The following is a 17,175-nucleotide window of genomic DNA, read 5'->3' on the forward strand; positions in this document are numbered from 1 at the left end:
TCCTCCTGCTGTTCCATTAGTCTCCTGCTCTGTGTAGCTATTGATTAGAGTGATACTTGACCCTCTTCCCAGCACTCTCTTAAAAGTCTACATCTTCACTTTTCTCTTGTTCACTCACTGTCTCGGTTGTTTTACTCTGTCCTTTAAGCAGCATTGCTGGGGGATATTTTGCCAGTGCAGCTGCTCCCCAGAGCCAAGTATTGGGTTGTGTCTAATTACTCCTCTAATGCACTGTGGTGAATCAGTCCTTTTTCCCAGGCACTCCGGGCAGTAAGAAATAATTCATGACGGCAGCGGAGCTGCTTCACAGAAAGCTGGAAAGGGGAAGCCAGGAGCTGATGTTACTCAACAAAACTGAAGAAAAAAGATGGGCAGATTAGGACAGAGGGGTTTGGAGCCCTGCAGCACATGGTCTAAAGTCACATATTTTGTACATGGGGTTGAAAAGTCTGATTTCAAGAGAGAGCTCCATCTCAGTTTTTCATTACAGCTCTTTCATATTAGGGTTGGTATTTGCCATTCATATTAACTCGGCACTTCCTACATCTACAGAGTGAAGGAATTAAGTAAGAAAAAAATTGAAAGCAATCAAAAAGCAAAAGTAAAGGACTAAGTTAGTGAACTACTGAGACAAATGAGCCTATAGTCTATTCTTAAGAATAACAAAGTTTAGGTACTGGGCAACTTATATATGAGACATGCATCCTGAAAGACCTACAGTGACATCTAAAGAAAGTTCTTCATTGCAACTTACTTGTGTTTTCTTTTGAAACTTATGATAAACCCACAGGTGATATTTAAAGCTTATGATGCCTTTTCCTGATCTTAAAATGAAGAGTCAAACATGGTTAGAAGGGGAAAAGAGATTTTACTTTGGTATTTATTTTAAGGATCCTTAGGTGCACACGTCCAGCTGGAATGCACCTCAATGCACACCGCAATGCCCCCCCCCAAAGGATCTGGTATAACATTATAGGTTTTACTAATTAGCATATCTATCAAAAATTCCCCACTGAGAGGCTTGAATGAGCCCCCCTCCTCAAGGAACCTTCCCCTGGATGGTTCTATCTTAGTTTACAGAATGTGTTCTGGAGAGGACCTTGGGGTCTGGGGCACACTGATCCCTACCTACGAAGCTTCTAAGATGTTCAGTCTCTTAGCCTGACAAACAAGTCCAAGAATGTAGGCAAAAAGCACTATGAATACAGAAGTTGTAAAAAGGTATAACTGGGGTATAAAAGAAAAAGCAAAAAATCTTCATGGCATCACTTATATAGTCAGATTCAAATACATATATTCATTTTCTTTAAAATTATTCCCTCAGACATAGTGGTGAAGTTGCTATTGGGGGGAAAGAAAAGTACCTGTTCAAGTTGTGATGTCGGGATTTCTGTGGTCCTCCCCACTGTAACATGGATAGTACGAGGGGAGTGATTTAAAACCAGAAGACTGGTGACAAGGACTGTACATTACTCAGGTGACCTTGCCCCTAAGAGTAATTCTTGATAAGCCTGTATGAAGAGCAGGCTGGTGATCCTCTAGCATGGACCGAGTTTAATCTCTGATTTTGTACCTCTGCCCAGGTATTCTTGGGGGATCCCCCAGTTAGCAAGGCAATGGAAATAAATTTCCTCCTTGCATTCTAACCACGAGTTTGTGGTTGTTCCAGCTGCCTGCCAGTGTTGACTCACACAGCCAGAGAGACTATTCAGGAGTGGACACTCTCTGCAAAATGGACAAAATACCCATTTCCCTGTGTTGTGCATATCTGGCTTTCCGAATACTAACCACCGACTGCAACACACACAGTGGGTGAGCCAAAGGAATCAATAGCAATGCTTTCCAGGGCTAGAAATATAGATTTCACTGGTGAAATACAGGGCATTTACCAGTCTGTTCAATACAGCAGGTTTGCTTCTGTAACTTTATCTGAATTTTCCCTTTGTTATGTTTAGAACAATGCAACAGCAATATGAGGTAGTAGACTTTAGAAAGGTGATGCTGCCTTTTACATCCTGGAATTGGAATCTTTCCTTTCCGTGCCAAATCTTCAAGGTCAGAGCATTTGATCACTGCTGAGAAGAGTATTCTCAAACTCCAGTAGCATCAGTCATCGTGCTGCTCTACTTTTCTATTTCTGTGATTCCATTGATTTCCACTGATTTGAGTTACAGCCCTACAAAACTGTACTAAAGCAGCAGGTAATGGAGCTGCTTGAGAGGATATTTCCTTAATTACAGAAAACAATATTTGCCTGATCTTAAGGTAAACTTTCTGCTTTTTTTTTTTTTTGATTCTTCTATCCAAGACACCTTGCTTCCTCACCTTTTAGAGCATTTGACCTTTTTTTGGTTATTTTTCTTTTCTGCAAACTTACAGGAGAGATGTTATTGCTCTTTACAACTATCCAAAAGGAGGTTGTACAGAGGTGGTCATCACCACCATTTTCCCATGTAATATGCAATGGAATGAGGAGGAAAGGTCTCAAATTGTGTCGGAGAGGTTTAAATTAGATTAGATTAGATTAGATTAGATTAGGTTAAGCATTTTTTCATTGAAAAGGCTGTCAAGTGCAAAAACAGGCTGCCCAGGGAAGTGGTTGAGTCACTAGTCCTGGAGATATTTAAATAAATGTAGACATGACATTTAGGGACATGATTTTCAGTGGACTTGGCAGTGTTCAGTTTGCAGTTGGACTTGGTGATCTTAAGGGCCTTTTCCAGCCTAAGTGTCTCTATGCTTCTATGGTAGCTGTACAGAAGTGATTATTTGGATCTTTAGAGCAGCCACACTTCCAGTTCATCACAGACAAACAGTGGGAAATGGGGAGTACTGGCATTTCCTTGGTAACCAACATATTTCGGTCTGATTCCTTTGCAAACATTCCTAGTTCAGTGGTTATGTCAATGACATCTGAGATAGAAAGTCCTTTGCTGGCAAGGTCATTAAAATTTCAATGTATTGTTTAAGAATCAATAGAGGAGTATTTAGAGCAGCTTTCTGAGGTTGAATGCTCAGCAGGCTTAAGAATGGGACTGCATCCTTAAATATTTTTGAGCTCAAGGCCCTTTCCTTCTCCTTGAATAAATCTATTCAATTAGTTTATGAGATTTTGATTTCTTTCTTCTGCACTTTTCTTTAATAACAGTTTACTATAGGACTATTCAAACAGTAACTAGCATCCTGTCTGCTCCCATCAAATAAATCTGTAGTGATTTATCCAACGAATACTAAGGAATAAACTGTAAGATTGCGCATGTGATTTTTTTTAAGAGCATTAACATAACTGTGTTTTTCTCTTGGATTTTGCTTCCTCTGGCTTTACTGTCGTGCTAACAAAGCCGAGCCACATATGAGAAAATAGCTTTATCTTCCTCAAATACCAATCTCTTACAAGTGTTCCTGCAAAAGAATGGCTTTTGGAACATCTCCCAAACCAACAGATTTCAACTCTGTCAGCTTTCAATGGAAAGTAATTTTAGATTTAAATTCCTTTCACTGCAAGCATCCTTTCTGTGTACCCCAGGACAGTCTCAAGCACTATTGGAATAGAATCCCTGAAGATCATTACAAAAGATAAAACCCAAAAAAAAGGATTATGGACATGATTTTGTCCTTGAGCCCATGTAGCTCGAGTCAGGTTGCTAGGACCTGCTGAGTTAGAGGACTTTTGCAAAATGTAGAGAACCCAGTGCACGGCCTTAAGTCATGACAATGTGGTAATTTTTGCAGTCATACATTGGATCTCCATTCAGGATTGGAGACCCATTCCTTCCTTGGTCCAGACAGAGCATGAGATACAGATGAATGGTTATTCTAAAGAACAGAATCTGTCTCAAGGATTCTAGCATAGGGACAATGGAAACTTTTTATTCCCGTTTTTCAGCAATTTAATCTGCCCTTCTCCTAGCATGTTGTCTTGAATGAGACCCTTCTGTCTCCTCCAGGCTATGTCAAATTAGAGGATCCCACGCCACCCAGTAGTGAGCTTGGGAAGCAGGGGCAGCAGTCTGTTACAGCATATCTTTTTCATTTATTTAGGTATGCTCTCTCTCCCTTTGGCTTGCTGTTTTTCTCATTCCTCTGTCCTTTTCATCCACCAATGGAAAGATCTCCCATACTTGATACTCTCAGAAGTTAGGAAGAAAGAGCTCAACTGAAAAATGCTACTTCCTGTATACAAACATAACACTTTTGAGTATTTCAGGTGAATTTGACACAGCCACAGAGGTCATGGGGAAGTAAACAACACCAAGCAGGTCAAAGTTAGTGTTTTGCTGAAATAAGGGGGGAAGATCCAATTTTCCATACCCCAAAAGCCCAAGCTTTCTTTAAGAAGCGGAGAGGTTAGTATTTACTGAGAAATAATGAAAGCAGAGCCTGTATGAAAGCCTGGTTGAAGAGACTCAGGAAGAGCTAAGCTCAGTGGAACAGCTCTTGCTTTCATTTGACACCAATTTCAGCAAAATGGAGATTTCACCCCTCAGAGATGGAAGGTCATGGAGTCTGTGCCACATCCTGTGGCAGAATCAGCTCAGTTTTAATGGCTTCATGGAAAGTTCATACCAAAAGCATGCAGAGTGACTGCCAACTTTACAAAAGAATTTTCATCCACCTAAGAATATATAAATCAATGACTGTCCACAGCTAAAATTAATTTAAATCAAAGCTGCATGGAGGTGGGCACATAAACCAGATTGGGGAGGGATGACGTATATTCCTAAACCACCACAGCAGAATGACAGGAAGAAATACTACTGTAACTCAATTTTGTATATTATGGAGACAAAGAAGGAAAAAAACCCAATCCTTTTGTTCAATAACTCTGCAGGTTATATATATATGAAGGCAATATAGTAAAAAGTTTACCCCTGAGCCTTCACCCACCATTTACTTATGCTGACTCAAATTTCCTTCTTCATCTGCCGCTGCCATTTCCCTTTCCGGACTTTGTGTGGAGCATCTGAGGTGGTGATTATACTTGAGAAACTATGAGTATGTTGGTGATTCCATACGCACATGACAGCTTTGTCCTTTCCTGATCATGTGCTGTAACAGGTAGATTTGAAGTAAATAAATACAGACGAAATACAGATTAAATACAAACGTTACTTCCCTTTGAAACTGATGAACCAAGTTGACTTGGTATCTGGAAAATGTACAGGTGAAAAAGTACTGGGAATGCAAATGGAAATCAAGATATTTCAGTTGGAGATAAATTAGAAAAGGCGTATGAGAAATTTATAAAATACGGTCTTAGAGAAAGGGACCAGACACTTAAACATGCCCTTTTTAAGCAACCAGAAAAAACAAATTGTAAACCCACCTATTTAGAGCTAATTGAATTATTTGAACTTTACAAAGGCAACTAGAGGAACAAAAAAATTATTGAACCAATAACATCAGCGTTTGATATTTTGTGAGAGTTTAATATGTTCACAAGGATTGCAGATAGGGTACAAAAATAACAAGTAGACTTAAATATACTTAAAAGAGTTTAAATCATCTGTAAGTAACCTGGAGACAGAAGGAAACATCACATTATAGGCAAATTACTTCATGAATTTCTGGAGGACTTTTCCCTCCTGTCTTTATAGCAGCCAGCACCAGCTTTTTTAAAAGGCAATGTAGTTCATTAAATATCTCTCAGCACTGACCAAAAATTGTATTATCTCTGTTCTTCACTTCTTGTCAAACATTCATGAAGGGCCATATTGGCCAGCTGCTGGAGCACTTCAAGGAAAATTTGCACCAGAAGGCTCCGCATCCTCATAAAAACTGCCAGCAAAATGCTCTTTATCCCTCAGAAAAGAAAGTTTCTGAAAAGGTGTAGGAAAAGCCAGTGGCTTGTGGAACTGGATGAATCCTTGGGCTGTGCTGTGGCAAAAATATAAAAACTAGCATGTAACCCAGCTGGGATTACTATATAGTCTTCTATTTTTAGAGGCTCTTTTTATAAATTTTATTAATAGTGTTATTAATTTAATTTAAGTTCATTAATAGAGATATTGACATTACAGCTTGGATGGCCTCAGCACCATTTGTGCTCAGTATTGTGCAAAATTATTGTGAAAAGTAACAACTTTTCCAGCCAATCTACAAGATGAGACCCACTAGACTCATTTCACATTTTACCAACGTTTCCCTTTCTCTCTCCACATTTATGCCCTCATTTATCTATTGTGCCTGTCTTTTCTCATTTTTTTCTCTTTTCTGAAGCTGCATGTTCTTTGGGGTGAAAAAGGCTCACACTGCTTTCCCTACAGTTCCTAACAAAAAGGGCCAAATCTGCAACAGAGCTAAGTATCAGGGGGATTTTGTGGTGAAAATGGGACTGGAAGATAATTTAAAGGTTGTGTGCTGCTGAAATATCCCTGTGTCGTTCCTTGTAGGACCTTTTTATACCAGGAGGTGGAGAGAATTGCAGTTCCAGAGGCACTCTTTCCATGTCAGAGGCAGGCCATAACTTGTATCTGATACCCACAGCTGTGCACCCCTCCTTAGACTGATCACCCCTCTCTGCTGAGAAGGATCAATTTCTCTGTTTTCCCTCTTGTCTGAGTTTAGCAGCAGAGCATTGCAAGTGCCTTCTGCTGGATTTAGCTCTGTGCTTCCAACTGAAGACGTAGAAGTCCTCTTTAATGCCTATTTACCACAGAAAATGTCTTTCTGTGAGAGAAGTGACAGAAATTGGCAGGGAATTTGTAACAGCGATTACCTTTTGTCTAATTGGAATCACCATCATTATAGCTAATAATTTGGCAAGTTGTTCAGCTTGTTTGTCCATAATGAACAGTGGTCAATAGCTTCTATATCTTCAGAGGCTTTGCTGTCAAATGCGAGTTCTCCAGTAAGTCTGGAGAGCTGTGGAGATCAAGGAACAATGAAATGTTAATGGATGGTTCTCTCTGTGAAAAATAGAGTTTGTTTCCATTGTTTCAAAGTGAGAGGACAAGTCTGCACAGTCTGTCAGCAGAAGATTTTCAGTGGGAGTTACATCTCTAGGCTGGCAGGTGCAGAGGCTGGATTTGCATCAGGTGGGAGCCAGCCAGGCTTTGCTGAGGCAGGTGCAGCGCAGAGAAGTTGTGGATGCCTCATCCCTGGAAGTGTTCAAGGCCAGGTTGGATGGGACTTTGAGCAATCTGCAGCCATGGGGAGGTGTCCCTGCCCATGGTGGTGGGGGCTGGAACTAGCTGGTCTTTAAGATCCCTTCCAACCCAAACCACTCTATGATTCTATGATTTGCAGCCTGACTTTGCCATGCTTTGCTTAAGCCAGGTATCCCACCACGGGCTTTCCTCTGGTCAGCACTACCCTTGCTTGGCTCCTAATTCTGTGCTGAGCTAAACAGGAATCTCAGGCCAGATCTCCTTGGTTTTGACAAGTCACAGTGATCTCATTGTTAAATCAGGAGAGTGAGCATGGCTGCTGCCATCAGGACAAAAGCCATCAGGCTAAAAGGCTCTGCATGTGTGCAGAGCATCTCAGCAAAGCCAATCCCAGCTAGTGTCTGCTTTGTTTCTACTGGAGAAAAGTTGCAGCTCTTCAAATAGACTGATTTGGGAATTTGGGAAGCAGCCAAGGTTGAGCATAAATGGAGATTCAGGAAGCCTGACAGCCTTTTGTGCCCACCTCTGTACGAGTTGACAGGAAATCTTAGAGAATTGTTTTCCTCTTCCTGTGTCTCAGTATCCCCATTTGAAAATAATATCAGTGTTCCTGATAGTATTTGAAATGCATGAGGAGCTGAATATCATTACACACACTGGCTTTTACACCAGAACTTCACATGGAGGCAAACAGGCACAAAAACCCATCAATAATGTTGCAATTCTGCCACCACACACTTGACCTGTGTTTTAAAATTCCAGCTTTCCTGAGTTCACACAGTGAATAGCATTTGAATATTTTTGGAGGAAACCCTCTAAAATCAAAGCACCCAATAATAAAGAGAAACAAAGACAGAGTATTACTGTTTTTTCAACAACCACATTTACATCCAAGTATTTTATGCATGCAAAAATATGCATCCTTGCCTATTTTTTTAGATTTGTTTAAAATGCAGATAGCTAGAAAAGCAGTTGCTTATTACAGTTTCTCAAATACACTTTCAAGGGTGAGTTACAGTAACTCCTTTTCTCCCAGATGGTAACTAAGATCTTTTTCTCTTTTGTTTTTTTTTTTTTTATTGTGTAACTTATGACCAGAGGTTTACAAATCCCTGACTACCTATTATGTTGAAATTATCTATTATTCTTTCCTATTAAATGTCTGCCTTTAATACTCATTTCCTCCATCAGTTAGGTATCAATATTAGATTCTGTGATTAAATTTATGGCTTACAGAATTTCCTTTTGGCTCTGGGAAAATACTATTTTATATTTTTTGGTTAATCTATTTTTCTAGCCTACCTTTTTTTGTCTCTTCTGGTTCCTGTTTCTTATGATGTTCTATTTAAAGATTACTAAAAATCGTAATCTGTTGCAAATGGCAAATATGACCAGATATATTTCCTAATTGTTGTATAACCAGGATAAAAATTACAGGCAAAAGTAAACCCCTTAGGAAGTGCTGTGCTCTGGTCTTTCTAAATGATAAAGTCTGTATTTCCAAAAAGTGAAAATGGCTGGGTAGCACTGTGAGTTGGTGTTTAATGGGTAGATAAACTTCTGCCATTCCTAATGTATTGGTTTTGTCCGAGACCTTATATTACAGACTTTTCATCCAGAAATAGCTTGTGTTGGATTAGTATGCTGAAAGATAGCTGTTCTATCCCACCAACCCACCTAATTACCTGTGCTGGAGGTATTGATGAGAGTTTGGTCACTTAGTTTCAGTGTCATGCCCAGTGCTGTCTCTGGAGTTAATTCTAAGGGGAATGCTCTTCATTTTTGTTATCATTAATGAGAACTAGGAGAGAAGGCTCTGCATTTACTTAATGAGAATGTCACGGTTTGAGCAGAGCTGGAGAAGTGAATTTGAAAGGCTGATCTTTATAATGAACCAGAACATTGTCAAATCACATCAGCCATGATATGGAATTGGGTTTAACAGCTCAGTGTCTTACGTGAGGTCGAATAACCATGTGCACATGAATTTTGCATGCTTAAACATATAACCTTTTGTCTCTTATGGAAAAATTTATTCATTATATAACTTTACACATGATGTTGATCAAGCAAAGTATGTAGTCATAGTAGAACTATGGCAAATTCTGGTCAGGGAGAATGAGAAAAAGAGAAAACACTGGCATATACTTTATGCTTTCACTGGGAACTAACTCTTAGACACAAAAGAGAGTAAGAACTGATGGGGCTTTGTCAGTAGTGTACTAAAGTAATTTTGTGAGACCTTCCTGATGAAGGTTATATTACTTCTAGGCATGATGGAAATCCACAGGGTCGACACTGTAAGTGAGGCAGGATCCCTCTGAAAGAGAGAACAGTTCTTGGTTTGTACCTCACGTTCAGCTGAGAGAGGAGAGGAAGCACGGTGCACAGATGGATCAGAAGCCCAAGACAATAAACTGTTTCCTCTGTCGTGCCTCTCGGTTTTTCACCAATTCTAGATCTACTGCTGAGTGGTGAGAATATCTGCAGTTTTTCTTATACAGCAAGGTTATGGGAAGATATTTAAAAATGTGTTCTTTATCATTATTCATAGATATGATGGGAGCGGGAACCAAAAAATGCCTGGAAATTGCAGAATACTCAAATAATTATCTTATGACTAAACACTCCCTCTCTCCAGTTCTCTCCAGAAAGTTTGCTCCTAAGTGTGGTCTAACCCATGTGGAAGAATGAATTAGCATATCCAGCTAGCATTTTCTTTGTTGTTAACCTCTTGGAGGATCTTCTCAGGAATTAAGTCGGATTGTTTCAGCTCAGGTGAGATACGGAGACTACTTAACTCTACTCAAAACATAACCACAAAGGTAGTAACTAGGCCTGACCCTCCTCTCCTGAAATTGGTGGCTGCTCTTAAAGACAACAGTAATATGCCCCTTATTTGCTACTGCACAAAAATTCTGTGGTAGATAATAATATTGTTTCTCAGTTGAAGTAATTTTTCAGGCCTGCACCCAACAGATGCAGAGAATCTACAATGCCCTTGCTGCTTCAGTCCCTATTTTTGGTTTTACAGTTCACACAGAGCCGAAGGAAATTACTGAATTCATCCCCACTGATTCAGCTAATACTGAAACTGCTGGAACGCTGGTATAGACAATGCTCAGGCAGTGTGGACTGGGTTTAGCTGCGCCATACGACCCTCTTGAGCATTCCAGCTTCCTTTCTGGTTCATTTAACCAAGTGAAAGCAGCTGAACTGATCAGCCCAGGCCTCCCAGGAGAGCTGGAACTTGCAGAAGAAAGTTGTATCGTTCTCCAGAATGGAAACAACCATTGACTGCTAACAAAGCAGGGGGATGTTGCCAGCAATTCATGGTGCCTGTTAGTCTGTGAGCAGTCTGGTTGTGTGTATTTGGCATTCAGGTGAAACCTCAGGTGACTTTCATCTGCTCGGTGCTGCCCTGACTTATGCACATTCAGGTAAAGTCAGATACAATGGCAGGCAACTGCTGGTACTGAGGCGAAACTTCTGGGATTATTTGAAAAAATTTGTTGTTCAATGGAGTTAAATAAGTGAGGTGATGACGGTTTATCCAAACTATAAAAATAGTAGCAACTACTACTTATGAAGGCATCTTATCTCAATGTTTACCCATATGCTTTACATAAAGCACAGATTATCACTCCAAACGACACAAACTCTGCTGAAAATGCAGCTATTGTTGGGGGTCTGGTATTTCACCATGTTTTTCCAAGAAGTAACCTGTTACAATGGATAGAGCAGCTCCTATTAATTCTCCTTATCCTTCCTGATTACAAAGATGGTCCAGAGCCAAAGATCTGGGTTGCTATTTTCAGTCTACTTTTTTTACTGCTCACATCTTTGTTTTAGATTGGAATTTGAAATCCAAGTGCCTAACTAACATATTGCCATATGCCAAATTGTCCACATATTGTATGCGGACATATTGTCCAGCTAGGACAATGTCTTACCTGGGTCTTGAATTTGATCCAGGCCAAGCAAAGAGCAGCACTTTAAAATGGAATGGAATGGAATGGAATGGAATGGAATGGAATGGAATAGAATAGAATAGAATAGAATAGAATAGAATAGAATAGTTGGAAGGGACCTATGACAATGTTCAAGTGCTTTGGAGGTTTGAATTTCATCCACTTCAGAGGTTATTTAAAGAAACCCTGCCTATATTCTCAAGGAATTCACATCAATACCATGCCGAGGAAATAGTTTATGCCTTAAACCAGATTTTCCTGCTCCTTCCCAAACTCTGAGTAGTATCAAAGGCTCTAACTCAGGTTCCTTTTTAAGTTCTATCTTCTCTTTGAATCTGGAACTCAGTATGTCCCTGAACCAGAGACTTGCCTGTCTCACTGCATGGTGAGATGCTTCTGCTCCACAACTGGACTTTAGACAAATTTCTGAGAGCTCCAGGGATATGAGTGGAGTTGGACTGGGAAGTCAAAGCTGGGTTAGTGGGACCCACAGATAGACTTGAGGCCAAAGCAGAAGCAATCACAATTTGAGAACAAATTCCAGGAACAAGGCTGTGGTCTCACTCCAAGTCCTCTCAGGAACGGCAACCCATCACCCATTACCCACGTCCTTCTGCATTGCCTGTTCCTGTCTGGACATTGCCCAAGGGCTGAATTCATGAAACGGTGACCAAATCCCATGTGCTCCCTATAAGACCTTCTCTTCCTTTGGAAGAGCTGAAGCATTTACCATCCCATAAATATAAACTTATGGGAATAAGGGAGAGGTGTCACCTCTGGCAGAGATGTCACCATCTTAGTCTCAGGGTCCTCTGTCCCTCTCAGCTTTTCCTTGCTTCCTTATGCAAAGCTTCAAGGGCCCTGAGTTTCACTAGACTCAGCTCTGAACCTTGATCCCTGCTGCTTTGCTGGCACTGAGAATCCACCCTCACTTTCCTTTGTAAAGGTCAGGATTCCATGCCCCTGACCTTAGTATGTCAAGAGACAGTGCGGGCAAGTTTCCCCGTTTCTCTGCATCTGAACATGACTCATGCTGCCTTTCAGAGGAGCAGACCTGTGTGAGATTGTTCCTGCTTAAGGCAGTGAGGAGAGCACCTGCAAATGCAGCTGCTTCAGCCAGAGGTGACAAGCAATAACAAGGCCTGTGAGGAGATAGGTTCTGAGCAGGGAAGGCCAAAATAAATGCGACATAGGAGGGAATTTTTGCCCTGCACCTCAAAACCTACTGCTGCATGTATCCCATGGATCTTGTCTCTGTGTGTACATTGGTACAGAGCTGGGTGCTGGTATAGAGGAGAAGGGTGCATAAAACTTCATCTCTCCAAGGCCTTTAAATCCTGCCAGGCTGCCTGCATGATTTGGGGCCATATGCAGATCAGCAGCCCGGGTATACAGTCCTGGCACGGAGCTTTTAGCCAAGTCCTTGCAGAGGGCTGTGACATATTTGCTGCTGCGAAATACTCAGCCTGTTTCCTGCAGAAATACGCTTCTGCCGCAGTTAAATACAGCGGCAGCGATAATGGGGAGATATGATTGAAAGTTCTGCAGGAAAAGACAGGTGGGTTTTGTCCAGCTGAAAAATACGCGCATGATGGAGACACCTTCATCACTCAGAACAAGTGCTAATTTTAGTGTATAGGAAGCAGATTTGGCTCCACCTGCTGGTTCCAGGCTGGTTGCAGGCCAAGCTGTTGTTTTCCTGGGAAAATTCCGAAACGCTCTGTTTAAATTTAAATAAAAACGTGAACAGGTAAAAATTCTGTTCTTTGGGGAGAGACAGCAGGCTTTCTAGACATAAAATTTAAATTAAAATAAATAAATTTTTAAAAGGAAAGAAAGATAAGTGGGTTTTTTCCCATAATATTGAGTGCAATTCTTCCAGAGGCATTACAAACTTCAGGGACATTTGGAAGGAATGCAACAGGAATTTTCTCTGAATGAGTGTTTGTTTTGAATGGTCTGTTTATCTGTAGTCAAACTCCCTGTTAAAGATTCAGTGACATTCTAGCTTTTGGGTGAATGAGATAAAGATACCCATTCTCAGTTATTTTGTAAAGTCAACTGCTCTCTAAAAGCTTATTATGATTTCTAGGGCTTATAAAAATTATGATTATGGTGATTGCTACACAAATGCTTTTCAATTTAATAATAAAAAAGTGTGATGAGTTTCTTGTGCTGTAGCCATCTGCTCAACACTGAGATGTTTGGCACTGACAGATGAGAGTTCTATTTGGTTTGGATTTTTTTTTATAACAACTTTCAAGATCTGTGTAAATTTTAATGGTGTATTTTCCATCCTTTTTTTTCCTTGCTTCTATGGGATAAAGGAAGTTATGCAAAGAAGATACATCTTACACATAAAAAAGACTGTAGATTCAGATCCTTGGTCTGTCACAGATTTCTTATGGTATTTAATTGAGGAATAGAGGACTGACATATTTGCTGAAGTTAGTGACCCATGTTCACTTTAGAAGGAAGTTTCTGGGAAGCATTTCCTGTTACTGTGTATGTCTCCACTAGCTTTTGCAGAGATTTTGGTATTAGTGAATGCTGCAAGGAGCAGGGTAGGATTGACAGCAGCAACAGCACACTCCTATTCTTTGCATAATGATGAAGTAACTTCAGGCAGTAATTTCAGAAAAAGACCAACAGCTTTGCAGGAATGGACACTTCTCTATTGGCAAACCTGGATATGACCTTGCTGCTACTGCCTGGAGAAAAGGCTCTGTCTCTCTGAGGAGTCCCTTCCTTTCATTTCTGCTTTTATACCTTCTTTTAAACAAGAACTGCCAAACCATTCCTGTGTGTGTCCTCAGCATGACACCTGACTATACCTTCAGTACCATTTATATTTTATTTGGACAAATTTAATTGAGTGCAATCCTTGTGATCCATAATCCTATATAGATAGCAGAGTATTTAGCTTATTTACTTTAAAGGCCTGTGGTAGGAACTGCAAGTGGTAGCTGGATCATTTTATTCTTTTGATATACTGTCTTGGAAATAAAAATACAGATTAACCAGGTACCTGTAAGGCCTCTGACTCTCTTATCCCAGTGCTTTGGCTGTGTGCTTTTGAGGCTTATATTTGTGTTGGCCCTATTATTTTATGGCCCTCCTGTTTTGACTGTGCCTGCATCTGACTGGAGAGAACTTGAACAAAGCTGTGCCCATATGATGGTACTGGTGATTTTGAAGGACATTTTTTGTTAGGTCCCAGACTTGCCAGAATTAAAAGCTAGAGTCTCCTACAAATAATCTGTGGGCAGACCTCACCCTAGCCCTGCAATCTCTGGTTGCCAGAGATCCCTTAACCCCTTCCCAATATCTATTCTGTGGAGCAGGTGTGGTGCATCTGCAGTAGTCCCCCTCTCTAACAGCAGGCTTGCCCCTGCTTCCAAATCCCAGCTGCCCCAGACCTGCGTGGTTTGGTGTCCTTCCTTCTCAAAAGGACTTCAAGATGATTTCTCTCCCTGGCAGCACTTAACACTGCAGCCCCAAATAATTCTGGGGACGTCTAAGGCACTGCCATAAATACAGGTTACAGGCTGGATGAAAACATGACATTATACTATCCATGAAATAGAGTAGTCTTTAGGGCAGGCTCTCCAGCAAGAAAAGATTCACATGCTGCCATAGCACAGCACAGTACAGAAGTGCTCTGTGTCCCTGCGCTGTTCTGAAGCCTCCAGTCACCTCTACTGCAGCTGACTCCAGACTCAAGTCAGCACCAGGCAAAGACATGACCAGCACCAGCACAAGACTAATGGCAATTTAAGGGAGAAGCAGGGAATAAATAATTTGTTCATATGTTTTGGCTGAAGTAACAGGTCTTAGAGGCAAAATAGTAGATGATCATATTGGAAGTTGCTAACTGGTGACCAGCAATATCAGGGAAAGGAGAGGACAAAGGTGTGAAATGTCATATGTCCCCAAAATTCTCTCCTGCATCCTTGTCAATGTCTGAGGTGCATTCTGGAGGAAACAGTGTGTTTGTATTTCATGGCTTTTATGGGCTTTGCTTGCTTGGATATATATGATTGCTTCTTGAATACACACAAATTTTCATCTTCTGCAACACCCTCTGGCAAGCTGTGTTTCACAGCTCAACCCTTAGAGCCACAGGACCACAGAATGGTTTGTGTTGGAAGGGATCTTAGAGATCATCTAGTTCCAAATCCCCTGCCATAGGAGGGAACATCTTCTGCTAGACCAGGTTGCTCAGAGCCCCATCCAACCTGGCCTTGAGCACCTCCAGGCATGGAGCATCCACAACTTCTGCGGGTAGCCTGTTCCAGTGTCTCACCCTGCTCACAGTAAAAAAATTCTTCCTAATATCCAATCTAAATCTACCCTTTTTTCAGTTTAAATCTGTTACTCCTCATGACTATATTCCCTGACAGAACTGTCCTCCCCATCTTTCCTGTAAGGTCCCCTTTAAGGCTGGAAGGCTGCTATGAGCTCCCACCCACAACCTTCTTTTCTCTAGGCTGAAGATCTTGATTTTTTTTCCTTTGCTATCTACAAATGATGTCAGTATAATTGTCTTTACTTCTAGAAAAGCACCACGTAATATTTATATACAGTGTATGTGTTATTAATAACAATAATAGTTTTAGAGCACTGGGTTGAGTATTCTCTTGGCCTCTTACTTCATTTCCTATATATAAACAATTAATAAAAGAGTAAGTGATGGCGACAGGTGGAAGACAGGTTTTGGAAGGTTTACTTGCCATGACTTGGAGCTGCAGAACTGTGTGAATTCTGTGAATTTCCCAGGGCTATGTCAGTGAAATAACTTGTATTGACTTTCCCTTTAACACAAAACAGCACTTTTTAAGCAACACCCACAAATTCTCTGTAGCATTCCCTGTATTTTGTTTTTATCACATGATATATGCCAGACATTGAGTCATCATTTGCTAAAGCACATAAAATGGTATTCAATCTTTATGCTTCCGTAGCTGTACAGCTTTGCAGATTATTGTTTTACAGGTTCTTAGGTGATTATCTTACCCATACAATATTACACTGCATAAAACTGTTTCTCTTCATAGGAAATTGAGTTGTGATTCTTCATAGGAATTGCATTGTGATTCATATTTGCAATTATTGTCTAAATCCTTTCAATGACTCAAAATGACACAGTTAGTAAAAAAAGGCAAACCAATCTCCATGGGTAACATATCTGCCCCTTGCCTTGAATCTTTGATAACCTACACTAGCATGGTAGTCTTGTGAGTGTAATCTCTCTGGAACTTGTTCATACTTCTCTTCTCCATGGTCATATAGATAGTGACCATAAATTCAGATGGGAAAGTTGTCTACAAAGTACCAACTGACACAAGGATGGCTGTAGCATTCAACATAGCTGGGATTTTAGTGCACTAACATTTCACCTCAAGGACTTTTGTCATATCCCTTTAGTGTCTCAGTCTAGTTTCTCAGTAGGCAGATTTCTGGAGACTGGAGGCACTCCTCTGTCACACAGTTTGAGTCACAGTCTGGTACTTCTGTTACACAAAGGCCTTGTTCTGTAGCTTTGCTGATCAGTCTGGCACTTTTCCAGCTTTTGTGTTAGCACAAACATTTCTGAGAGTTTGAATACTGCCCTATCAGAGAACCTGTCCCAGCTGGAGCCTTAAAAGAGGGTTTTCCCTCCAGGAAAAGAATAATGGTGTCACTTCTGCTGGCCTTATTGACCTCACAAGACAAGAACACCCTTGATCACTAACTGCTTCTCCATGGGAAACCATCTCATTTCATCATAGAGAGAAAATTAAAAGCCTGGGCACTGATTTGTTTTGGTCTGCTGTTCTTCTCCCTTTGCACGGATCAGCATAGCACAGCTGCAGCATGGCTCTGATAAGCTTCAAAGAGTGAGCTTGGTTTAGTGTTTAAAAGCATTTGGAGCTCTGTACTTGCAGTGAATGAAGTGTAAATGGAGAATGGTGTTTTCCTTTGGCAGGAAAGATGACATAGGAGGACTGTGCTAGATCCTGAGAACTTGATCAAACTGCTTTTGAGTATAGGCCCATGACTTATTGGAACATCTTCAAAAAGGGAACACAGTCCTGAACGGAAGGTCTCAGTGG

The sequence above is a fragment of the Corvus hawaiiensis genome, chromosome 5 (genome assembly GCF_020740725.1).
Source record: "Corvus hawaiiensis isolate bCorHaw1 chromosome 5, bCorHaw1.pri.cur, whole genome shotgun sequence".
Classification (NCBI taxonomy): Eukaryota; Metazoa; Chordata; class Aves; order Passeriformes; family Corvidae; genus Corvus; species Corvus hawaiiensis.